The 26,512-nt window shown below is 38.1% G+C and overlaps 2 protein-coding genes and 2 non-coding genes across 4 annotated transcripts in view; 1 reads left to right on the top strand and 3 right to left on the bottom strand.

Annotated features, from left to right (window-relative positions):
• The window catches only part of LOC143917913 (EGFR adapter protein-like), a 217,275-nt gene that overhangs the window by 142,808 nt on the left and 47,955 nt on the right, over window positions 1–26,512 (bottom strand). The gene's annotated exons all lie outside the window — the stretch shown is intronic.
• The window catches only part of LOC143917917 (kelch-like protein 35), a 225,487-nt gene that overhangs the window by 68,179 nt on the left and 130,796 nt on the right, over window positions 1–26,512 (top strand). The gene's annotated exons all lie outside the window — the stretch shown is intronic.
• On the bottom strand, window positions 13,516–13,705 carry LOC143918485 (U2 spliceosomal RNA). The gene has a single exon (XR_013261129.1). It is a non-coding gene; the product is annotated as a U2 spliceosomal RNA (small nuclear RNA).
• LOC143918490 (U5 spliceosomal RNA) lies at window positions 23,288–23,406 on the bottom strand. The gene has a single exon (XR_013261134.1). It is a non-coding gene; the product is annotated as a U5 spliceosomal RNA (small nuclear RNA).

Raw genomic sequence — 26,512 nt, forward strand, 5'->3', positions numbered from 1 at the left:
CACTTTGATGTATTACAAGGTACATATATCTGGTTCCAATCTGGCGTGCGGTGGATTAGGGTTGGCGAATGAATGATTAAACAGCGACATCCAGGGGTGTGCGGTTTAAGGGTTGCCACCTTGTAATCAACGAGCGCCTCTTCTAATCAGCGGATGATGAGAGAGGCGCTCCATCAACCGCGAGCGGTAACGAACGATAAGGGTTAAATGCACGTGTTTGCAATGCACGTGCGAATTCAGTTTCTAACCTTTTTTTACGTACATACGTATCCCTTGGCAGAGTTTTTCCAAAATTTGTACATCTCATATTAGATTTTTCCATAATTAAATAACCCCCTCCCCCACTAATATTTTAATATACTAATATTTTAATATTATATATACACAAACACTCATAAACACTTTTGCTAAACTTTTGTTTTGCGGAATTCTATTGCGTAAGTTCTTTTTGAGTGCCTTTGAAAATTATGGCTAATCGAAATTGCGCTACTATTCAGTGCAATTTAGTGCATCTTTCCGGGAACCAGATATTTTATATATGATATATGCATTGCGGAATTTGTCGCCGCGCTATATTTGGTTTGGTTTGCGCGATTTTGTCCCGCGCGGTTTTATCGGGACACCTCATATTTATATAAACGAATAGATATCAGAGACTGTCCCATGCAACGTTTGGCAAAAGGAACAAAAATAATCAACACATAACACTGTTCGACAGGAAAAATGGTTCAGAGACGAGATATGATTTTTCTTATAGATCTATGCCCAGTAAATACGAATCTGGTAATAAAAAATGTTGATTGGCTTGAGATTCGGAGATATTATGTACATGCGTTTTTTAAATCGCACGGTTTTTCTATATATTCGTGTTGTTGGGTCGATGTCTCAAAATTTGTCAATTTTCTGTTCAAAATGAATATTGGAATCTATATTCGGATATTTTATCTTTCATTTGTAGTACTTTTCAGCTTTCAAATATCTCTAAGTAGTCGTCCAGTTTAAATCAAAAGTCAAAAGTACGTATTTTCACTTGGGATTTTTTCCCACTGTTAATACTATTTTATATTGAGTTTTTTCTATTGAAATATGTTTATTGAGATAGTAATCTGGCCACACTATTTTTTTTTTCGTTTAAAATGGTTACTTGGAAGTGTGCTGAATTTTAAATCGGTAAAAGTGCGAGATAAATATCTCGTCTCTGAACTAAAAAAAAAGTCGTCATTTGTCGAACAGTGTAGTTAGTGCATGATTATACTAGAATATACCTATGTATACATAGACACAAACTAATTGTACATGATATACACCAGCATATAAGCATTTAAATTTAATTCCATTGTAAGCACTCACAAAGACTCAATTGAGTCGGGAAAATACCCTTAAAAAACAATCGACCTTCAATCCGAACGAATCAACATATTAATTAAACAATTAAAATTCCCCCCGTTCTCCACGGGAAGATCGACACGCCAGCTTGGCCAGGTCCAGGGCCAGCATCCGGTTTAAATCGTTGCCAATTAAACGGACGGGATCGCCGCTTAATCGAAGTCTTATTCGCGAAGGGTCTCTGCCGAGGGCTCAGGCTCAGGGCGGGGGACTTCGGAGGGGTCGATTAGTATTCCGTCGACGGGGGCCCCCGCGGCCGATTTATGACGGGGGGCCGAGCCCCCGTCCGAAATGACCATTTATAACGTGAGCAACTCTCGGATAGATGCGACGCGGGGGGGAGGGATTTGGTGGGTGTCGTTTCAGGGGCGTCCATTTTCCGCGTCGACGCGCCCTTCGTCGACATTTTCCGACTCGAATGAAAGATTAATTAATTCGTGTGCGTTGAATGTTAACAAGCCGTTTTCTTTCGGGACTATACAATATGTATATGTATGTATACTTGTACAGGGCCGAATCGCTGAAAGCATCGGCTTAAAATTGGTTTTTTGAAGTGTAAGCTTCTAAGGGTGCGATTAAAAAAATCTGACGATATTTACCTCTATTTGGTAACTGAAGGTGATATAACAAACGGGCAAAGGGGAAATATATTTTGTTAAATACAATTTTCGAATCACATTGATGAAAAAATAGCAAATTAATTTTAAAATAATAAAAAAAATAATCTATTTGTTTATGAGTTAGGTCATAAGTTATTTCTTAAGTAAATATCTTAGATAAATTTTAAATCATATTCAAATAGTAGTGGTGACATAGTAAGTAGGGTGGTTTTGCTAATTTGTTGAGGAACCGTTTCAACAATGAATTCAGATAAATTGACAAACTCTGATAGGAAACGATAAGTTTGGAGTTACAGATTTTATTTTATTTTTATATATGTACATATATGTATTTACCAGGAAATCCTAACAGGTAAACCCGAATGCGCCTTCCGGGTCAATTGATTACAAACATTGATATAATTTTTTTTAAATAATTTTATTAAAGCATCATACATCTATGTCGTCTATGGATAAATTTGACAAAAACAGTTTCGTAGCATTTTTTTTATATATGTATGCATAAATAGTCAAACTTTGCGTGAAATTTATGGAAAAATTTGCAGCGTTTTATATGAATCAGTGAAATTATAGATGCTGAAAACTCGAAAATATCGAGAAATGGTTGCGGTCATTGGTCATTAAATGCCCATTAAAACGGTTTTAATGAAAATCAGATAAATTGGCATGAAACGATCAATCTAAAACCAAGGTCTTGTCAGTAGTAGCCAGTGGGCATTCGAACCCATGATAACTATGTTCGTGTTCAAGTTTTACCAGTAACTACAGAAATACTTCCGAATACATTATTTTTATTCAAGGTCAACCCAGGGCTTGTACCCGGAACCTCTCAATAGTTAGCATTAGCGCAAACTCCGAGCTATACCTGTTGACTATCATTTCATAATTTTCAGTCAAAAAGAAAAGTCGAAGTCTCAAATCAAATACTATAAATATAGTATAAAATATATAAGTTAGTACCCATCGCGTGTATGAAATTAAGGCGAGGGGGGAATAATATAAAAAGCGAGAGATGCCATCGGCAAACATCCACGTGCAATCTGTCAATAGAGGGGCCATTGATCGCCGTCTGCCTGGTCGGGAAAATCTGTCGAAGTTCGTCGGAAAAGCTCCGAGGGAAAACTTCGAACAATAGCCCGCACAACCGAACTCACAACGCGACCGCGTGCACTCTGCACAACGACCGCAAATATTTATGCAAATTTATATTTTACATGTCGTTGGGACCTTTTTAATTTATTCACGGAACGATTCCAGTCTTTGCGTGTTAAATAAAAAAAATCATTTAAATGCCAATGACCACGAAGCATTCTTCGGCAGTGATTCATTGTACACCCACACACATAAAATGAAGATAAAAATTAAAAAAAAAAGCAAAAAATATTTTGAAATATTGTTTAATAGAAAACTATCACCATTAAGGTTGACTGATTTCAAATCAAACTCAAATTAATTATATCTTCTAGACGTAAAAAAGATTTTCGCACAACTAATTAATAGGGCTGGACACCAGCGCCTTGTCCATACAAACGTATTACACTTCTCCCTTCCTCAATTATGGCACTAGAGAAATTATTTTTTAATGTTCTATGGATATTCACCATAGGCATGTTTCTATTTTTTTTTTTTTTTTTTTTTGATTACTTATTTTTTATAAAGGCTAAGAGCCACCAAATATCTATAAAATCGCCTCATTTTTACACCCACGAAAAGAGTCCAGCGTGCTAATTTAACGGTTGATTTTTAAAAAAATATGAAGACACAATCATAGATAATATCTTTTTCATACCGATGATGAAATTTTTTTTAAAATTGTTCCAGTTTCGGAGGAGAAAACTGGAGAATACGAAACCTCGATTTTGTCGATTTAAAATAGGTATTATCTGGTCGAGGCGCAACGGTCGTATTCACTCAATATTATATTGATATATATTGTCGCATTCACTCAATATATGTATGTATCGAAGAAAGGAACGGCAACAAAGGTTTCGGGTATCCAGCCCTCTTATAGGCGTTATTCAAAATGCACAAATATATAATACAATGTTTTGAGATCGACACATTTCAATACAATTCATTTGACATTTCAAGGTCGTACAAAAAACATTGTATATTCACATACACAATATATAAAGCAAAAATATTTACTAGCACTATTTATAATTTAAACAACTGTATAAGGAATGCTTGTCGCAAATATAAAATATGGACAGTGAACTTAGATAATTCTGTCCATATGTATGCAGAGCGGTGTGCAGCTTTTGTTGGTGATCTAACGATCACGTTGCAGGGAGGCTGCTTGCTTCTACTGCACATTGTTGTCGGGGCAATATTCTCCCTGCATTGTATGCACATGCACTTGCACATGCGAATGAGAATGTACATACGTATAAGGGGTGTAGTAATAAATTCTTTAAAAAAAAATTGAACCGAAAAAATATTAAATTTTTTGTGCGTATAATAATTGGCTAGCAGCACATTCTAATATTGAATTAATTGAACTTTGAATATGTTATGTAATGTACGTACGTGTGCGGATTGTTAGCGTACGTGTGTTTGGATGTGTAAATTGTATAAATCCATCTCTACACAGACTAGGGATAGTAAGTTGAATATCAAACAGTATTGTCTATCGTGCTCCTTGTTGTCTAGTTCTTATTTGTCTGAAACGGTCGTGTTCAAACATCTGAAGGAAACAATCAGTTCAAATCGAATATTAGATTGCTCTCATACGTACGTACGTACATACATACATATTTGAAAATTGGATGAAATGAAAAATACATTTATGCATATATTTTATTTTATTTTACAAAGATATATACCAGGAAGGCTTGACAGGAAGACCCCAATGCGCCGTCCTACATAATTAATTACAAACAATGCAGCAATTTTATTATTACAAAAATCACTGTATTTTCAGAAGCTGAAGAACACGAAATAACAATTAATTAATTAATTAATTACAGAATTAATCCATTGAGACATCTATGGATTTTTAGATTTGTACAAATTGTACATACAATAAATACAGAAAATTTGTGACAACAGGAAAGATGATTTTTTGCCAATATTGAGGAACCGTTTCAACAATGATCAGATAAAATTGGAAAAATCTGATAAGAAACAATCGATTTGGAGTCACAAATAGCCCTAAATCTAACCAGTAGTATAGCGGATCGAACCCACTGATCACTTGGTGCCAAACATACACGCTACCATTGAGCCATACTGCTGGTTAATATGTAATATGTGGCTTTATATGTTAATATAAAGGTAAAAAATCTAACATGAGACTTGCGTAAAATGTACATGCTATCGCATTCACACTCCGCTCGACTCGCGATGACCAATTACATTTCGTTTCAGTATTTCGCGCGTGCAATGTTCAATGTCAATGGTGATGACTAACTATTGTGATCGAATCGTGATCTATATAAGTGATTTCTTATCTTTTGGGTTGAGCGAATTCCGGCATTCCTGGGTTGGGTGAAGTCTTATCTGAATATCCCATTACAGGAATTTTAATGGATTTGTTACTCACGTATATGAATGTGAGAAAGTGAATTCGATTATTATGGGAATTACATTGATGAACGAGGTACATAACAATAAACATGCTCATTTACAATTACTATTAATTTACTATTTACAATTCTTATTAATAACCTCCCTAGAGTTTTATGTAATGCATCATGTCTCTTGTTTGCTGACGACGTTAAATTATTTTTTGCTGTCAAGGATGAGAGGCAAGCCTCTCTCCTTCAAGATGATATTAACGCTGTCTTGGAGTTCAGTTCTAGTTTAGGCCTTGAACTTAATTTAAATAAATGTGCAATTATGAGCTATGGACGTGCACATTCGCTCTATTGTCACGGATATTCCATTAGATCCGTCTTGTTGAAGCGTGTGGAATATATGGTCGATTTGGGTATCACTTTTGATCCTCAACTCACCTTTCACAACCATATCAAGAAAGTCGCTGACGTTTCCTTTCGTCGACTTGGATTTGTTTTGAGATATGCAAGATTATTCTCCAATCCTTTGTCTTCTCGCTTGCTTTTCAATTCGCTTGTGAGAAGTAAGCTAGACTATAATGCGATTGTGTGGAATCCACATGAAGCAAATTACTCTCTGATGATTGAGAAAGTGCAAAAAGCATTTCTTCGTTTCCTATATAGGAAAGAATATGGGTATTACCCATATCTCTACCCCACTCCTTTCCTTTTGAGCATGCTAGGGTATAATTCCCTTGAACTTCGGAGAAACTTCTCATTTATTCGTTTCGTTCTCCTGCTCTTACGTGGTAATACGTCATGCCCTTTGTTGCTGGAGCAGTTGGGACTTTATGTCCCTAATCACTATGTGCGTGGTAGACATCATAATTTGCTGGCTGTACCTCCTGCCCGCACAAGTCCTTTTTCGAATGGCTCCTATTCCAAGAGCTATTCGACTTCTTAATGAAATCGTTGCTGCCGAGACTGAATGTGATATTTTCCACCTTAGTGAGCGTAAATTGTCGGAAATTACTCTAACCCATTTATCTGGTAGTCTGCGCTCATCATTGTTTTCATGATTGATTGTGATTTATGAGGGAAATTTTGATTAAGTCTCTTCCATTTGGGCCTTACAGGGATGTTTTGTATTTGTAGTTGTTTCTTACATATTTATTGGAACTGGCTGTAGGTGCATGGCATTCCTTATGCTATATTTTTTATTTGATATTTTTACTTTATCTGTTATTATTAAATGCTATTTTTTATGTTTATGTATGGATGTATTTATGTTTATGTTCAAATGTATTTTTTTTATGTATAATTGATGAGTATATTATTTTCGTTATGTATTAATTTATGTTTAATTGTTATTTTGTTTTTTTTGTGTTATATTTTTTGTCCATTATGGCGCTTTAGGAATTCCTGTTATGCCACGATGGTCTGTTTAGAATAAAATAAATAAATAAATAAATTTGCACGCGAACGGTCGGGCGAGCGTGTGGGGATTAAATTAGTGACAATAGCCTTGGAGATGGTGCATGTATCAATTCCTTTCAAAAACTACCCGTTGAAATATCAACGGGCACAATACTAGTAAGGAATTTTCTACAATTTATTTCAATTTATATGATTGTATTCACGAATCGAGGTATGAATGTTTGTAATAAAAATAAAAATGTAAACATTTCGTGCATTTCCATTATCATTGTAGCGACTAGAGAGGTTAGCATGCGAGAATTTCTATGTAATTTGATGCGAGCCGATGTCACCGAGTGAGAGTTTCCAGTTTTAAATTACGCTGAAAGCATTTTTCCACTGAAAAGTCTGGAAAATAATTGAAATTTACGCGAAGCGGCCGGTCCTTTCCGGAAAATTTCCCTTTCGAAAATGTAAATATGTGTTTCTGTTTATATATGTACATACATACACGAAAAACACGCCCACACACACCCACGACGTGTTCGTAAACAAATCGCGTCATTATTCATCCGTTACTGCGAGGGATAATGATGGTGAATGGGCTGCTCTAGGGTCTGGCCCAGTTTCTAACCGTACGTGTGTGGCCACCTCTACATCCAAATACCTAGATCCAGCTACCTAGGAGATGGGTAGATTATAGAGCTTTCACGAACGGAACATATCCGACGTGAAGAAACAATAGAGTCGCATAACTATCTCAAGTGAGTGACGTACTATTCATGAGGCTTATGCACTGTATTCTAGAACTGAAGAGTCTTTAAATAAAACGTGGAATGCATTATGAACATTTGGCGAGAATTACACATACAATGTACATACATAGGTACTTATAATAAAAATTTTACATTTATTTATTTTATTTTACATAGATATGTATATACCAGGAAGGTTTGACAGGAAGACCCCAATGCGTCTTCCTGGACAATTAATTACAAACAATGCAGCATTTTATTATTACATAAATCACTGTATTTCCAGAAGCTGTAGAACACGAAATAACAATTAATTAATTAATCCATTGAGACATCTATGGATTTAGATTTTGTACATCATTTTTATAAATTGTCCATACAATAAATACAGAAGATTTTTGACAACAGGAAAGATGATTTTTTTGCCAATTTTGAGGAACCGTTTAAACAATGAACAGATATAATTGGCAAACTCTGATAAGAAACGATCGATTCGGAGTCACAAATAGCCCCAAATCCAGTGGCGGCTCGTGGATAAGATATCTGGGGGTGCTGCGGTTAATTAAAAATAAAAATAAATGTTTATTTGGATTATATTTTACTATCAACATCAAAATTATCAAAATTAAAGATTATATATATTTATTTCATTATAAAATTGATTCTTCTGTCTTTTTTCCTTGAAAAAAGATCTATCACCTTTCGTTAAATTTTTCACTGTTGATAATATTTTTTTTTTCAATTGACAGCATAGACAAAGCCGTCAATCTTTCCTGCACCATTGTGTTTCTTATATATGTATGTCTTTATTCTATTTTTTGATAAAAAACACCGTACTGGCTCAAAGGTAGTTGAAGTTGTAAGCAGAATTTGAATAAGTTTTGTTATTTCCACACGAACTTTGCATACATTGATTGCAAAAATAAGTTTTAAAAATATTAATAAATTATTAATAGTATGCATTTCTTTCCTTCAGTAAAACACTTCTAATTCAGTTTGAAGTTTTTCTTTATCTAGCATTGGATATGATTCAACGGTTAGTAGTAGATCTTCCATTGGCATTTTCTTTCAGTACTTTTCAAAATTTTGTTTATTAAATAATTTCACAGCTTTTAATTGATTAGAAAAAGTATATCTTTCTTTTATATCCTTAATAATAACATCGCCCATATTTTTGGCTTCTATAATATGTGCGATAATATATGCATCACATATTATTGGCTTCTATTCGCTATGCGCGTATTCGTATGCGCGGCGCGCATACGAACGCAACAAGAAATGTGTATAGTACTGTTGGGAGTGCAGTACTGACCAAGCTTCTAGCTGCCCCCGCGCCCCTCCTTCGCCCACTTGAGTAATTCCATCGAAAACCGTACTGCACAAAATCATAAACGATGCCTCACTTTCTGATTTTAGTACCGCGATGTATGATCATTATTGGATGTATCGGTGTGCGGGCGAGCTTAATACACGCTTAAATAATATTGATAGTTTCATATAATATACATACATTTATGTATATAATAATATTAAATTTTTCTCAATTTCCTTGGGGGTGCTGCAGTACCGCAGTGCGTATGGACGAGCCGCCACTGCCCAAATTTAACCAGCAGTATATTTAAGATTAGCCTGGAATCGAACCCACACTGCATATAATAATAAAATAAAATTTTCGGCTTCTTTTCTCTATGCTATGCTTTCAACACAAAATATATATAAAAAAAACAGCATAAAAGCTTTCAAGTGTTATCGAAAAGTTCAATTCGAGCTTGTTATAAAGTTGAGCAACTGCAAGAGCTGCGGCGTTTAAACAGTCTCAATATTGTATAATCGAGTATTAAATCAATCCGCTATCATTTTAAAAACAGACACACTTTTATTTATTTATAAACTAATTCGTGCACTTGATAAAACAACCACAGTGATATCAGTTGATAGACTACGCATGCGCGTTTTCGGTGTAGCTTCAGTACAGTTTGACAAAATAACAGTTTAAGGGCGAAAACACACTGAGTGGTACGTAGCACGTGGTTTTAAACATTTGAAAAAATGCAGTACCCCCAGCCCATATTCATGGTACATATTCATCCCAAAAATCACCCCCATGAAGTGTTTTCGGTGATATTTTATCCTTGTATTTATCCTTACTTGACAGTGGTCGATAACGGTGAATCCCATATTTGAAGAAATGTAGGAGAAACTTGTCGGTTGCATATGGATATGCATACACGTGCGACCTCCCAAAAATATGCATTCTGCACGTGCACAGCGGGAAGCCAAGGACACTTGACGTGCCATACCAGTCAGTGTGTTTTCACCCTTATATACACATGTAATGCGTTTTACCAGTGATGACTAGTCACCGGAGCCTGAGGGGGCCGTGTATTGTTCAAAGGTTGTAAATGCATTGTTAAAGGTTTGCCGAACAATGGATAGCACTGTGACTATCCTACCTCTAGTGATGACGTATGGATGTGAAACTTGGACACTGATCACCGAGGTGATACACAAAGTTCAATGCACTCAAAGAAGTATGGAACACTGAATGCTCGGTATAACGAGGAAAGACAAGAAGCGGAACACGTGGGTGAGAAGTATGACAAGGGTAGTGGACATAGTAGATAGAGTTTTGCATATGCAAAAAAACGCTGCCATGCTTGGTCTATGCCATTGCGATATTCCCAAAACTCACCCCCTGGAGTGTTTTCACTGATATTTTATCCTTGTACTGACATAGTTTTGACAGTGATCGATAACGGTGATTCTCATATTTGAAGAAATGTAAAAGAAACTTGTCAAAATAATAATATCGTATGAATTAACCCGAAGACACGCCCTTCCTAGCTGGAAACCACGAGTTCGTGCATGCTGTACGATTCAGTTTTTATTTCTTAAGCATTTAAGAGATATTCGATTAATGTGTTTTGCCAGTGATGACGTATGGATGTGAAACTTGGACATTGAACCCCAAGATGATACACAAAGCTCAATGTACTCAAAGAAGTATAGAAACAGAATAAATGGGTGAGAAGTATGGCAAGGGTAGTGGATATAATGGGTAGAGTGAAGAGATTGATATGGCAATGGGTGGGTCACGTGGCCAGAAGAATGGACGAAAGGTGGACAAAAGAAGTGTGCGAATGGTACCCGAGAGAATGCAAAAGGGTAAAAGGAAGATCGCAGGGAAGGTGGGTAGATGAAATTAGGAAAATGGGTGGGGTGAGATGGTTGAGAGTTGCGCAAAATAGAGATGAATGGAAGCGTGTTGGAGAGTGGATGGTGATTGGTTGTAGATGATGATGATGATGATACATATGTACATATATGAAGACACATACAAAATATATGCTAAAAATTAATTTCACACTGGCAATATTCGACTGTCCACCCGGAACTGTATTAATTAAACTGGTTCGGATATATACTATACGTACACAACACGTATAATACAGATGGTATCTGTAAATCTCGGGGACCCATCAATCTCCCAGTTCGACAATTGCAGAAGGGACCGCAAGAAGGGCCCGGTCAAGACCTTTGATCGATCGTTCCGCTTTATTGTCTGCTCGGAGACCGCTTTCTGTTGTATTTTATGTGTGGAAGAGCGAGAATTATAACCGAAATTCAATCGTAAATTCACCGCCGAAAGTCAAATGTATTGTCCGCTTTATAAAAAGACTCTGGAAAGTCTATTGTGTCATTTTTAATTGGTGCCTGTATATAAACCGTACCTGTCGCAAAACTTACTGCGGAATTTATCTGAATATATGTATGTACATATACATAGGTACATTCGTACGTATATCTAGGGTTGTACCCGATGAAATATTATCGCATGCGGGTTGGCTAAAGGCTTCCAATCCCGGGATCCCGGTGTTTTCTGGTAACGTGAATCCCGGTGCTGGCAACATTAATTTAAAAATATTATTTTTACAAAAATAATAAAGAAAAAACATAAAACAACATTATATAATGAACAATGGTGGGATGAGCATTGACAGTCCATTTGTTTTCTCTGACCCGTTTTGACGCCGGCTTGCCGTTGCCACGAAATGGTATCAATGGCCTGTATTGTGTCGCAGATTTTGTGCTGATATTCGTAGCATATTTTGACCGATTCAAACTCAGAATCGATCACTGACCACGTTTTCACGTTCTGTGTGAGGGTCTGTACATCCCAGGATCGGAAGATTTTTTCCAAATAAATTTTAAAATTTATTCTAGCTTTATTACCCGACTTTGCTCGGGGTGTATAAAAAAATAAAAAATAAAATAAAAAATAAATAAATATATATATATATATATATATATATATATATATATATATATATATATATATATATATATATACATATATATATATATATATATATATATATATATATATATATATATATATATATATATATATATATATATATATATATATATATATATATATATATATATATATATATATATATATATATATATATATATATATATATATATATATATATATATATATAAATATATTTATTTATTTTCTTAGGAGCGGCGCCCCCTTCGGCAGGGTCCCATGGGGGCTGCGCCCCCTCGGCGGGGCCCCATAGGGGCTGCACTCTCTTCGGCGGGGCCCTATGGGGGCTGCGCCACCTTCAGCGGGGCTCTATGAAGGCTGCGCCCCCTTTGGCAGGGCCCCATGGGGGCTGTGCTCCCGGCGGGGCCCCATCTGGCTACGCCCCCTGCGCAAAAAAAAAATAAATCGAACGTATTTTTCCCACCCAACCTACGACGGACCCAACCAATGACCACCTAATGGCCCCCCCGGCGGGGCCCCATGGGGGCTGCGCCCCCTTCGACGGGGCCCTATGGGGGCTGCGCCCCCTTGTGTGTGTTGATCCAACGATGCACGTGTTATTCCTAGAATAATTTGATAAATATCTTCAAAAGAATTGTTTTGTTGAAAGTACATTAATGTGCGCAGAATACGGGAGGAAAAGCCTGTTCCTCTTGTATCCTGCTCGCGCAAATTAAGTGAGTATGTACCGTTTACCATGCACCCTTGTTTTTTGATATTTCGACTTAAGATCTTTCGATTTTCGATCTTTGCCTTCCGATATTTGCGTTTTCCGGCATTTCACATTCCGGCCCGTCACGGAGACCGATTATATAAATGTACATATGTATAAATGTTGACTGGAATCTTTACCATCAATTAATGAAAATCAACACTTCGGACCAATTCACTGCAAATATCATCATATAAAATCGTAGTTAAAAATATTACTATACTAGTGTTTTTATCGGCTTCGCTCAGTATTTGTAATATAAACAGCTTAAACATGGCGAATCTAATAGTAAATATACATTTATTTTTTTATTAAATTTATTTGAATTGAAAAAAATATATATCGAATCGTTATAGAAACAGTTTTGTTTACGAATTTCCCAATCAAAGATACAAAGTCTCTTTCGAAATTGTATACTAGATTAGAAAGATAATTTTTTTATTTACTGAAATTACCGGGAATTCCAAAATTATTTCCCGGGAATTTGGCCATAATTACCGGTAAGCCGTTTTACCGAAAATCAGTAATACATGCCCTATTCCGACAGTAACTCGAACGATTTTCGTAAATGTGATTTATCATATTAAATCAGAGCCGGAGTCCCTTTATAAACTTTGGACTCCGGCTCCAAAGGACTAATTTAACTACATATATCTCAATAGTTGAAACCGAAAATATTTTACATAATTTTTTTCAAAATTCCATTATTTCAAGCAAAGTCCATGAAATTGTTAGAGCACTTATATAAGAGAGGTAATTTGAAATTTGACCGTTTAGGTCATATGAATAGTTGATGTGGGCCGATCCCGGCGGCACTGCAATGCCGGGCCAACCCGCGACAGGAGTGGAGCAAGCCCCGATCATCCCGTCACTTTCCAAAAATCAGTTTAATATACTGGTCCCGCAATGCGGGAACTATCAGATATTAAGCTGATAAGAACAGATACTACACTTTGATCTTAGCCAACAGGCCGTTCTTTGTGGCTACATTTTAACGATAGTTTTCTCGGGTAGTGACACTCCCTTGACCTATCTATCGAACGTTTTATATAAGATCGATCTCTCGTTGATATTGTAGTGCGGGCTGGCGGCTGCTCGCTTGTTGATCGTTTGTCAGGCTAGAACACTAAGCAAAATTAGTGCATCATCTGTGGGAGGTTGTCGGGGTTAGTGTGTTAGTGGGTGGTTAGCTGGTTTGGGACCGTTCGGTGGTGATTTGTTTAATTTAACTGAATGCTAGTTTTAGCCTATGCCCGTCTTCAAAATGTCGATGGGCCTTTGATTAAACGTGAGTTTGGTCTCACTGAGGGAGTTGATCAGGGGGTTGTCTATCTTGCCGAGAGACTTGAAGTAGTTCACGGCAAGTTTGTGTACGTGTTTGTCAAGGTAGTCAGTGTTTAGGTCGCTGTGAATAATAGTGTTTCTTGTGTACCAGTCATAGTTTCCCGCGGCACGCAAGAATTTGTTTTGGACAGTCTGTAATTTGAGTATTGATTTGTTGGAGATGGCTGTGTGAGCCCAGACGGGGCTCGCATATGTGATTTGTGGGCGGATGATGGATTTGTACAGCAAACACTTGTTTTTAAGCGAGAGTTTGCTGTTGTGTTTACATAGTGGGTAAAGCTTTGACGTAACTGCCCTAGCTCTACGCACCGCATTGGTGATGTGAGGTTTCCAGGTTAGTTTCTGGTCGATTATTACCCCCAGGTAGCGGGTAGACTTGGTCCAGTTGACTGGTTTGTCATTTATGATTACTGGCTTACCTGGTTTACGCCGTTTTTTACGTCTGGAGAAGAATATTGCCTGACTTTTATCCGGGTTGATTTTCATCAGCCATTTATCGTACCACGCTACAAGTTGGTCCGAGTACTTCTGGAGGGCAAGCGAGACTCCCTTGGGGCTAATGGAGCTTGCTAAGATGGCAGTGTCGTCGGCGTATTGCGCGATGTTTGTGTATCTATGGGTGGGAGTGGGTATGTCGTGTGTGTATAGGTTGAATAGTGTGGGGCCGAGGATAGAGCCTTGGGGAACTCCGGCGGAGATGTCCCGCTGGGTTGACATTTGGTCTTTCAATTTGACCTGAAATTTCCGTTCTCTTAGGAAGGATGCAATGGATCGAATTGAGTGGGGGGTGATGTTAGCGGCAATCATTTTATAAAGGAGGCCTGCGTGCCAAACTTTATCGAAGGCTTTGGAAATATCTAGGAAGATTGCTCCAGTGGACATGTTTCGGTCGAAGCCGTCTATTACGGTTTCAACGACTCTGTGTATCTGGTGAACTGCAGAGTGTTGAGGTCTAAAGCCAAATTGTGTTTTGGGAAGGAGGTCAATTTTAGCGATCTCGTTGTTGAGGTTTGAGATTAAAATCCGTTCCAGGATTTTACTCAGTGAGGAGAGCAAGCTGATGGGTCTGTAGCTTGTTGCGAGGGAGGGGTTCGAAAAGGGTTTTCTGATTAGGATGATGTTGGCAAGTTTCCATTGACTTGGAAAATAGCAGATTCTGTTGGTGGCGTTTAGTATTGCTGTGAGTGCAGCGATGGCTTTTTGAGGGAGTTCTTTTAGAGCTTTGTTGGAGATTCCATCCGGGCCAGGGGCCTTTTTAGCAGAGATAGTTTTAATGATTTTTAGGACTTCAAGCGGCGAAGTGGCGACAATGGGTACGGGGGCTGGATTTTCAAGGTAGCTATTGACGGAGCTTTCCACCTTTTGGCAAAAGTCGCTATGTAGGTTGGAGTTTGAGAGAGAAAACTGTTCCCGGAGACTGTCTGCTAGGGCTTCTGCTTTTTCGGTGGTGGAGTAGACGAAGTTGTCACCAACTTTGATCCTATCGATTCTATTGCCGTTGCTTCTGAATATTTTAGACAGTTTCCAGAAACCGTTATGTCCGTCTTCTAGCGCTCTGAGTTTAGTATCCCAGTTGTCGTTACGTAGTTGCCACAGGGCGTTTTTAACGTCTTGCTGAAGTCTATTCATTCGCTGTTTAAGGATAGGGTCTTTGTTCCTTTGGAATGCCTTCCTGGCTCTGTTCTTGAGGCGAATGAGATCGCGAATATCTGGGGGTAAAGCTTGCGGGTGCAGAGGGGAGTGAGGAGTGGTAGTGGTGCTGGCGTCCAAGGCTGATTGTATTTCATCGGTGATGGTATTAATGGCGGAGTCTATGTCTTGGGTGGTGTGAATCGAGTGGGGGTAAGATACGGTTTGATGAAGAAGAGTTGAGAATTTTTCCCAAGATATGGTGCTGCGGAGGGTGGGATTTATAGTGACGGGGGTGTTGGTGAGTTCTAGTATGACCGGATGATGGTCGGAAGAGAGATCGTTTATTACAGTCAAGGACTGCGCGCCTGGAAAATTTTGGGTTAGAACGATGTCTAGAATATCGGGTCTGCCCTTGAGGTTAGTAGGGATTCTTGTGGGTTCGTCTGGGGCCGTGACGGAGAGTTTTGGGTTTGAGAGTTGGGAGTAACTTAAAAGAGTTTTCCCATTTTTATTTGTGGTTCGGCTGTTCCATCTGGGGTGTTTGGCGTTAAGGTCACCTGCGGCAATGGTGGGTTTGTTGGTGTTAAAAATGTTGTCCAAGTCTGCGGTGAGTAAGTGTTGTTTTGGTGGGTTGTAGACTGCATGGAGGATGAGTGGGGTGCCTGTGTTAGTCCAAACTTCTACCGACGTCAGTTCTATTCCTGTGGTGATCGGCCGCGGGGCCAAGTTATGTTGGATTGTGTGTTTGATGAATATGGCTGTGCCGCCGGCGGCTTTGCCTATTCTGTCGTTTCTGTACGTAGTGTAGTTTGAGAAGTGTAATCGGTTACCAGGTTTGAGCCAAGTTTCGTTTACTAGCGCGATATCAATGGAGTGTTGGAGCAAAAATTGCTCGAATTCGACACGCTTGCAGAGTATACTGCAGGCGTTCCAGTAAACGATCTTGAGGTATCGAGTCATTTTTGTAGTTGTGTAAGTTGGGCTAGGATGGACGCCATCATAAACTGCATTTGATTGAAGCTTTCAGTCGTCCAGGGGGTTGAGTTTTGGTTCTGTGTTGTGTTGATTTGTTTAGGGGGGGTGACTATTTTAGGCGGGGTGTCTAGGGTGGTGGGAGTTAGAGGTGGGAAGTTGGATTTGGAGTATGAGTAATGTGGTTGCTGTGGTTTTGGAGGTGGGGGGAGCGTGGGGTTTCGGGGTTGACGGGCGTTTTTCTTGGTTTTGTTGTTGGGGTTTGCAAGGCAGCCTCTGTAGCTGGAGACGTGAGGGCCTCTGCAGCTGGTACAAGTTGGAGTGGGGTTTTTTACGTCACACTGGGTGGTCAGATGAGGACCTGTGCATTTGATGCACATGGGGGCGACATGGCAGTTGTAAGAGCCATGTCCAAAGCCCTGGCAGCGGTGGCACTGTGGTACAGTGTCACCGCGGCGAAGTGATTCTGTGCGTACGATTTGACCGAAGATGCTTGGGAGGTTGAAGAGTTTCTTCCCCTCTTCATCGCGTGTGGTCTCAATAGTGAACATGGGCATTTTTTGGGAGTTGCGTCGTGACTTCATTATCGTTGCTTTTGTGGCTTTGTAGCCAAGACGGTTCAGTTCAACGAGGACTTCATTTTCGGAAAAGTTTGGGTTAATGCCCCTTATGACAATTTTTAATGGCTTATCCTCCGTTAGGGGATGAGCGTAGAATTCAAACTTCTCAGTTACGAGCAGTTTGGTGATGTTACGGTAGTCGGTAATGGTGAGAGGTGAAATTTTCACCTTATTCTCGGAATATACGGATGTAAACTTGTGATTCTTGTAACCAAGTTTTCTGTATACTACATTGTAATCCGATGGGTTCTTGAGGAAAATTGGGGCCACTTTTGGCTTAGGGCCAGTTGTTGGGGGAGCATTTGAGCCCGAGTTCGTGGACTGGTGGGCTGGGCGTGTGTTTTGTGTTGCTGAGGCGGTGGCACGAGTTGCCAATGGGGTGAGGGGTTGAGATGTGTGAAGGGTTTGATGAGGCTTGTCAGCCGACGGGGTGCTGGGGGCCGTTTTTTGGGACGGTTGTCTCGTGTGTGTGCTTGTGGGGGAGTTATTAAGTGGAGATTGTCGGAAATTTTTCCAGTTACGGATGCCCACGGGGCGGGGATTCTCTTTCGGTTGTGGTTGACTTGAGTGGATTTGTGGTGTGGTTCCTGGTGGGGATTTGACGGTGACCTCCATTGGCTCGATGTCATTTGAGTCGGAATCGGAAGTTTCGGGGAGGGCTAAGTTCAAGAGTGGCGCGAATCTGTTGGCATTGGGCGACTGTGGTTTAGGTGGATTTGGTGGACTTACCTTTTTACGTTTCGTTGTTTTGCGGGTGGTTTTCTGAGAAGATGTGGTCGATTTTGTGAGTTTCATCAATTTGACGGCGAAGGCTTCTTGGGCAGTTGCTCGCTCTGCTTCGTGACTCGCTGTTTGCAGCTTAAGGACATCTCTAAGGGTTCTCTAAGGGACATCTCTAAGCCAACAGGCCGAGAAGCGATAACTACGGAAATAAATGTATGATACTATATACCCTGCGTAAAAGATACCGCTAGGATAGATCGGACGCACCTATCGACATCTACCGGCAGCATTATGAAACAAACGTGCACATATATATATATATATATATATATATATATATATATATATATATATATATATATATATATATATATATATATATATATATATATATATATATATATATATATATATATATAAATAATTTATTATTTTTATGATATAATTTTTACTGAGGCTTCAGTTAATTCATTAATATCTTAAAAACATTTTATTACAATCGACGAAAAAAAATATTACTTTTATGATTTATATATGTATGTATGTATGTATGTACATTAGGGTTTCTGACCCGGGTCTACCCGGGACAGACTTTCCCAGGAATTCACGGAATTTTTGTTGTCCCGTGTCCCGGTAATTTTTATCTTGAATCCCGGGAATTGAATTTAACAAAAATTTTGAAAACATACAACATTTGCACGACTCCGTAAAATATCGTAAAATATTCTCAAAAATTAAAATCGAAGAAAGAAGAAGCCTAAAACTGATTTTTTTAACACAAATTTTAAATAATTCTGAATCAGAAATTCTGATTTGATACCGAACAAAATATTCTTATAATGTTGTAATTAAATCGAATGTATATCCTACGGTGGAACTATTATGAAACGAGTATTCTCTTTTTTGTATTGACGATTCCACAATGGAAGAAACTGTTTTAGATTCGGATGAAGATGAAACAATTGTGTGTTTGACGATGAATGAAAAAATTAAATAAGGAGTTAGCAAAGACGAATATACAAAATAACGTAAATAAAAATAACCAAAACTTTAAAAAATAAATTAAAATATATGTACATGCTGATAGGAGAAAAAAATGATAATTTAAAAAAAATGTTTTCGTCCATTTTAACAATAAAAACAACTTCGACCGAAACTGAAAGAGTTTTTTCCATTACTGGAAATTTTTGTACCAAATCTAGAATTAGACTTTCGGATTCTCATTTAAATATTTTAGTATTCTTAAGAAGCTACTTTACATAAATAAGTTTACTTTTATAATTTCATTTTTTCGAGTTAATACATAGATACATATATTATGTATTGTTTTGTAAATAAATAAATATTTTTTATTAATAAAAAATATATTAAATTAAAAAAAAGTTTTTTTCATGTGTCCCGGGATCCCGGGAATTTCGGGAACGATCCCGGGCTCCGTCCCGTGTCCCGGGAATTGAAAAAGTCCGGGAAATCAGAAACCCTAATGTATGTATGTACATACATATATGTATATGTATATAAAAATGAACGTCTGTTTGTCTGTTTATCTGTGTGTTTCGTATAGGCTCCTAAACCACTCAACCGATTACGATGGAACTTTCAGGATTTGTTGTATGCATGCCCGGGAAGCTTATTGTGAAATAAAATCACCCAAAAACGGGAACGGAAACGGTAAAAACGGGAATAAGTGGCATTGCAATGCAATAATTTCAAATATTTTCACGTCGCGACTTGCTTATTAGTATGACAAGGGTAGTTGATATAGTGGAGAGAGTGAAGAGATTGAAATGGCAATGGGTGAGTCAAGTAGCTAGAAGAATGGACGAAAGGTAAACAAAATAATTCGAGAGTTGCGCCAAACAGAGACAAGTGGAAGCTTGTTGGAGAGGCCTTCATCCAGCAGTGGATGGTGAATTGCTGTAATTGATGATGATGATACTAGCTTATGGTATCCCAACTTAAATCGCGGATAGGTTTTGGAGTCCGGGATCGAAGGACCTCCATACAAAAACGCCGAGGCAACGCCGCACAAGTGTGTTTGTCCACTCTGGAATTCCAAACTGTTCAAACTATGTAGAAACTTTTTTTTTATAATTCGAGGAACGCTGGGAATTCGGCTAGAAACTATATTATATTAAAAGCTTAAAGTCTGTCAACTCACAGATTTTTAGACGGTGCCCAATTTTTATGGGTTTGGTGCATCCACTCTAAAATTGCCAGATTGACAGAACGGCAGCTTTAAACGTAATTCTCGTTTTCTCGAATGATAGATTGCACATCAGATGACGAGTAACCTTTCGATGTGCACAGATGCAATTATTAAAATTGAGTTGGATCTTTCAGGCGAGTTTAATAAGGCAAGATTCGATAAGTTCCGAATCTTGCCTTATTAAACTCGCCTGAAAGATCCAACTCAATTTTAATAATTGCATCTGTGCACATCGAAAGGTTACCCATAATCTGATGTGCAATCTATCATTTGAGAAGATGAGAATTGCATTTAAAGCAGCCGTCCGTTAATCTGTCGTTCAATTTGTCTGGCGATTTTAGAGCGGATGCACCGCATCCAATTTTTATTGAGTGCACGGGAGCGTGCACCAGACCACTAGTATCATATATATATACAATTCATTCATTTTAAACGTCTTTTAAATACAATTTAAAACCTTGAACCGACCATTTAAACATACCCGTTGAGTCCTGGAGTTAATTAGTCGAATTTCTCTCGTGCTGACGACAATATTCATACGATAATTAGCGGTATGTTCATCGTCACCGCCCAAAAAGAGTAATTTAGGGGTGTTAAATTTATGCGACTCTGAAAAAACCTGCCTTTTCTCGCCACAAGTCCGCATTAACTAATTACGAAGATCTGCACGCGAATTTTAACCCACTTCCGGGCCGAAAGTGGCGAAAGACGTGTACTCTGCAGGAAGAGAAATAAAAATACCGTTGAAAATTTTCTCCCGAGAGGAAAACGTGAAGATTTCACACATAAAGTTGATTCGGACACATTTTAAAAATACTTTTCTGTGAAAGTCGCTCTCTTGTACGAAAAGAGCACTGAGACTTTAGTGGAGAATAGACTAGTCATAAATCCTAACTGGATTGTGTGTGTTTCGTTCGCCTTATGTACAAGATCAGTCGTTCTGATATAAAAATATACTATATATGCTTATTTACGGTTGTTTTTCCATTAGGGTAGTTCTGTTTTACTCCCATCCCTATACACGGGAACGATTCGATGCCGAATGCGCATCGAAACATCAGAGGCCACGCGACAGTTGTCAAATTTCCGAAAATTTATTAATTTATACATTGTAAATAAATTTATATTTACATTGTGGTCAAACATTGTATATGAATATTGTATTATTCGAGACCATTTAAAAACATAGATTTACTATTGTTACGTACGCCGCGGATTGAGCGAATTGCACTTAGACCAACGGATATCTGTTATCGGATTAACTATGTAAGTGCTTGCACTTACATCCAGGATTATATCTGGACTCTAAGTGCATTTAGGCAAAACAATGACCGTTATTAGTTATTTCTCAGAATCGGTACGGGGAGACCCAATGTCGTGGAAATACATGTCCGAATACGTGACTATACAACAGGTAAACAGATTAGGCGTCCTGACAGATCTACCCTTTATAAGGCGGTACGTAGGCGATATCATGTCATTCTGGACTGAGCACTGCCAGTGCGTGTATCTCCTTAATCATAAATAAATGCTGTGAAACGACTGTTGGCCTTTTTCTTGGATCCTCCACCCACCCCTACGCAACACTATCATAGAGACATATGTTGGCAAATTTGCAGCATTTGATGTAAACTCGAGTTTTGCGAGAAATAGGACAGGGTTGCCAATTTTTTGGAATCGTTTCAATGAAATCAGGTAAAAATTCGCACACTCTAAAAGGAAACCATCGACCTTGGAGTCACATATCCAAGGTCTGGCCAGCAGCAGAAATACAGGGATTGAACCGGTGACAAAATTGAAAGCATTACACGCTAACCACTAATCTATGCTGCTGGTTAACGAAACACAGGCCCAACCCGAGGGTATATGGCTCCCCTAGACAGATTAGTTTCAACGACCCCATTTTAAAAAGGATTTTGAAATTTTATGTTGAAGAAAAAAATATTAAGACAAAACAAAAAATTAAATTTCAAATTTTTATTCAAAATAGGCACTTTTTATGTATAAAAATGAATAAAATAAAATAAAATACGGATAACGATGAATATATTCGGTAATGAGGACATTAATTTATATTCAACAATGAATTGAAGAATTTTATAGTGTGACATTTCTTCTTTCGAAAATGATTGGTCAAGATATTTAATTTCGTGAATCAAATCCATCCCTGATATATGTACATATATATATTTATGTTTTGGCGGTATTTTATATAAAAGACGATTCCAAATTACATTGCACCGGCGACAGTTAGCTGTTTTATAAGTTTTATTTATGATTCGTTGATATTTGACAGTCAACTTCCTGCGTTCTTCGTAAATTATAATATTTTACAATCGGTAAAAGTCGGAATTCTCGACAGGGTGGACCCTCTGGGCTCAGAAGCGAGGCTCGGTCAACCCGTTCCTTCCTGAGATTGGGTACTCTTTGCGATGCCAGTGGTATTGCCGTGCCCTGAATTAACTCGACTTTTACCTGATGAACCACTCCGACATATACTGCCTGGTTCGCATATAATTTCGGACGGTTGGGCAGCGTACGGAAATATTCCACATATTGCGAATGAAATATACACACATTCGTTTGTGGTTCAATACAAATTCATCTAAATATGAATCAAAACGGACACGCGTTCTGCCAAATTGACGCTTCATCTTTCTTTTCACACGCATCCACATATTACGTATGTATTTCAATATCATTTGGATCGACGAAATTATAACCACTTTTACCGGAATCCGGAATATTTCCGTACGCTGCCCAACCGTCCGAAATTGTATGCGAAACAAATGGAGGCGCCTCACCATAATATCATGACTTAATATATACTCATTTTGTATGCATTTTGTACTAACGTGGAAGAATCAGAATGGCTACGTTCACACTACCGATATCTACACCCGATATTTACGAAATTTGCCATAACCAGTTCCTAAAAAGCAACCACAGGTTGCAATATGGGACGTAGCCATTGATCAGAAGAATCAGTTTTGATATACTTGTAAATGTTCAACTATGTATTTTGAATTACCAAGATCAAGACTGACATGTGTATGGAAATGTTCCCGCTCAAGAGCGGGAAAGCAAAAAATTGTCTATAGACTCATTTGAGTGCTCCCCTCCACGGAAATCTTTAGTAAAAGGCGAAAGATTTATTCGTATTGAAGGGAAACCAGAGTAACTTTGGACAACTGTTGGCGAATATCTATACTGGAGTTTATCGCTAAATATTGCACAATTTATTAGCTACTAGCGACATCTATCGGATTGTACACTTACTATACCTGTAAAACTACAAGCAACGCAAGTTTGCCCTTATGCATTTACATTTTTTACTCACCTCTTATTAAGTTCACATGGTTTTCGTGTTAGTGGTCATTTTTTATATCTCTTATCTCTTATCCGATCGTTTTCATACTTTGCCATATTGCTCATTTTGGTCATCAATATACGTTAATGTATCGTCTGCCATTACGTTGGAGATAAAATATCGTATACAATGCGTATCAAATATCCAGAATTTCGGGTACGGTGACGTCTATGACGGTACGTAAGGCTACCATAATCTATCTTCAACCTTTTCGCCTTGATATGGCCATTTCAGATTTTAATTGTTTAAACGCCTATAATTCACTCTATATTTTATAAAATTTGCTCTATAGGTTCTCGTTATCTCTAATATTTAAATATTTATAGTTTTAACTCTCATATGTATATATAAATTTCAAATTTGGCGTCTAGCTTCATGTAATGTAATACACGATATATATTGATTTTTGGCCAAATATGTCAAATCTGACATTTCACGGCTAAAAGTATATCTCTTCACGGAGTTTTATCTGCGAGATAAGTATTCAATAAGAAGTTATGTTGTATCTAATTGTTAATTTTATTTACAATAAGCTTACATACATTTAGTTTTTTACAATAAGCTTACATACATACAATTATTTTTAGTTATCAGCTGATTTAGTTTATCTGATGATTGAAAAGTTCATTTCTGTAAATACATAAACTCATTTATGGACAATCATACATTGATAAACTATTCTTAAAGCAAATCATTAAAGCAATCTTAGTATTAATAAACTATTCTAAACTGTAAGGTTCCCGGCATAAATGAGTATACATATGTATTTCCGGCTGCAACTCATAACCTCAAATTTCATTGTTTATTCCTCCAAAACAAACTTTCTAACCAATACAAGCTTGATATACATATGTACACATATCAAACAGTGATAGTTTTATTTTTAGTTATCAGCTGTTTTAATTTTTTATTGTAAGAATAACAGTCATGAGATTATGGATGTAGTATGGGGCGCTTATAAACTCGCAGCGTCCCTTGTCTATGACGCCCTAGGCACGTGCCAAGTCTGCTGCACCTTTGAGCCGGCCAGCATTTTTTTGTCAGACCTAAGAGGTCCTCACGGTATGACCTTTTAAAGGGCAGGTAAAAAGTTTAGTATCAGCAGGCGGAGAGGTTAATTCGGCGTGGCTATTGTCTCGACCTGTTCGGATAGGTCTCAACTTGTCCAGACTATCCATGAACGAGGCGACTGGAAAGCGTCTAGAAATGTAATTGTGTAAAATAATAATGATATATATGTACATATGTATATATGTATATGTATGTATGTAGCACCACAGGCAGTGAGAAACAGTTGTTTGCAAGTTGAAACGCAATAGTATTATATTACAGTTTTGTGTTGGGCGTAGATATTGAATAGCGGAACAGTTCGACGACAGGGCGGGGGCTTGAAAAGGCAGTGTTTGCCGCTTAAACAGGGGTACCCATTAAGATGGAGGCCCCAGGGCGGCTCCATTGTGCTCCCCCACACAACTGGAACCCTCGACAAACCCCGTATGTACCCACGATGCTGATTGAAAACTTTATAACGACATAGTACTCGTTTCGCACGATCCCCTTCGAACGCACAACATACAATAAATACATTTGCACGGGAAGGGAGAGGGGGGGGGGGGGGAGAATGGGAATCAAATGGGATTTTTTAATCAAAATATACTACCCATTATGTTCAGGTGGTGTTTGGTGTTATAATTCAATCCATTGTTTATAGATTCATAAACGTAAAGGTATGTACATACTAGGTCGTGAAAACGTCAAAAAGTGACTCAGTTCATAAACAGCGCAAGCTTGTTGCTTTGTTCATGAATTGGTTAGTAAGGTTTTTCTTTAAGTTTTAGGAAATTGCTTCCACGATAATTTTACGAAAGTTCACACAGTGCACCTGCACTAAATAACTCACCCCGTTATGACTGGTACGTTGCGAAACACTTTTCCTCTCCCCTTTACACGCATTTATGATATGTTTTATGTAGAAAGGCATAAAAATGCATGCTCATAAACTGAAACAACCTGAGGCAAGGCACATACTTTTAAGTACGTACAAAAACATAAAATTACATAGTTCAATCAAGTGCACTTGTACACACAGCTTCGTAATATCCAACGGTCAAATAGACTTGTATAATATTCCTTGGAGCAAACTTGGGGAGAAGCTTACATATAATATGTACATATGTATGTATGTATAATATATAGGGAACAATTCAAGCAAGTCTTTTGAGTACTAAAAAGGTACTTGCGTACTTAAACTTGAACCACATAAAAGTGGAATCAATTATAAAAAGTCTCTAGGCAAACACGAGGATTTTTAAATGGTCTGATTTAATTGCGGTTAGTTTTTAATTGGATCGTAAAAAATATCGAGGCTTATTTATACGTACATGCATACTATTCTAGTGATTTTAGAAATCATCTCGCGAAAACATAACGGTTCGTTTAAGCTAGCATCGCTACATCCGCTTTCGCACAACGAGCCGGAACGCCGGGGGAATATTTGTATCTGGACTCGAGAGGGAGCCACAGTTTATCCAAAAGATATCCGGAACCGGTTTTTTTTCATCCAGAGGAGAGAGAGAGAGGAGTAGCAGGGGTCGGCCATCGAAGAAAATAAACAAGGATTGTTCTCCAGGCTGGCATTATGAGAGGAATGCCGTCTAGACATGACGGGGGAGCTTAAATCTCCACCACCCACAAATGCCTCTTGAAAGCCCGAAACCACTCCAACTAATGGCCGGATAATCGATCGCTTAATTAACTATCAACTAATTTTTGTCAACCTGTCCAACTTCCAACAACATTGAGAGTCATTGGCCAATACATTATATAAAAGACTAGCTGAACCTGGAATGCGTTGCAATGCCACAATAAGGGCGAAAGCATACAGCGATGAACGGCACACCGCGTGCATGGCTCCTCG

Source organism: Arctopsyche grandis, chromosome 10 (genome assembly GCF_051622035.1).
Source record: "Arctopsyche grandis isolate Sample6627 chromosome 10, ASM5162203v2, whole genome shotgun sequence".
In the NCBI taxonomy this organism is placed as follows: domain Eukaryota; kingdom Metazoa; phylum Arthropoda; class Insecta; order Trichoptera; family Hydropsychidae; genus Arctopsyche; species Arctopsyche grandis.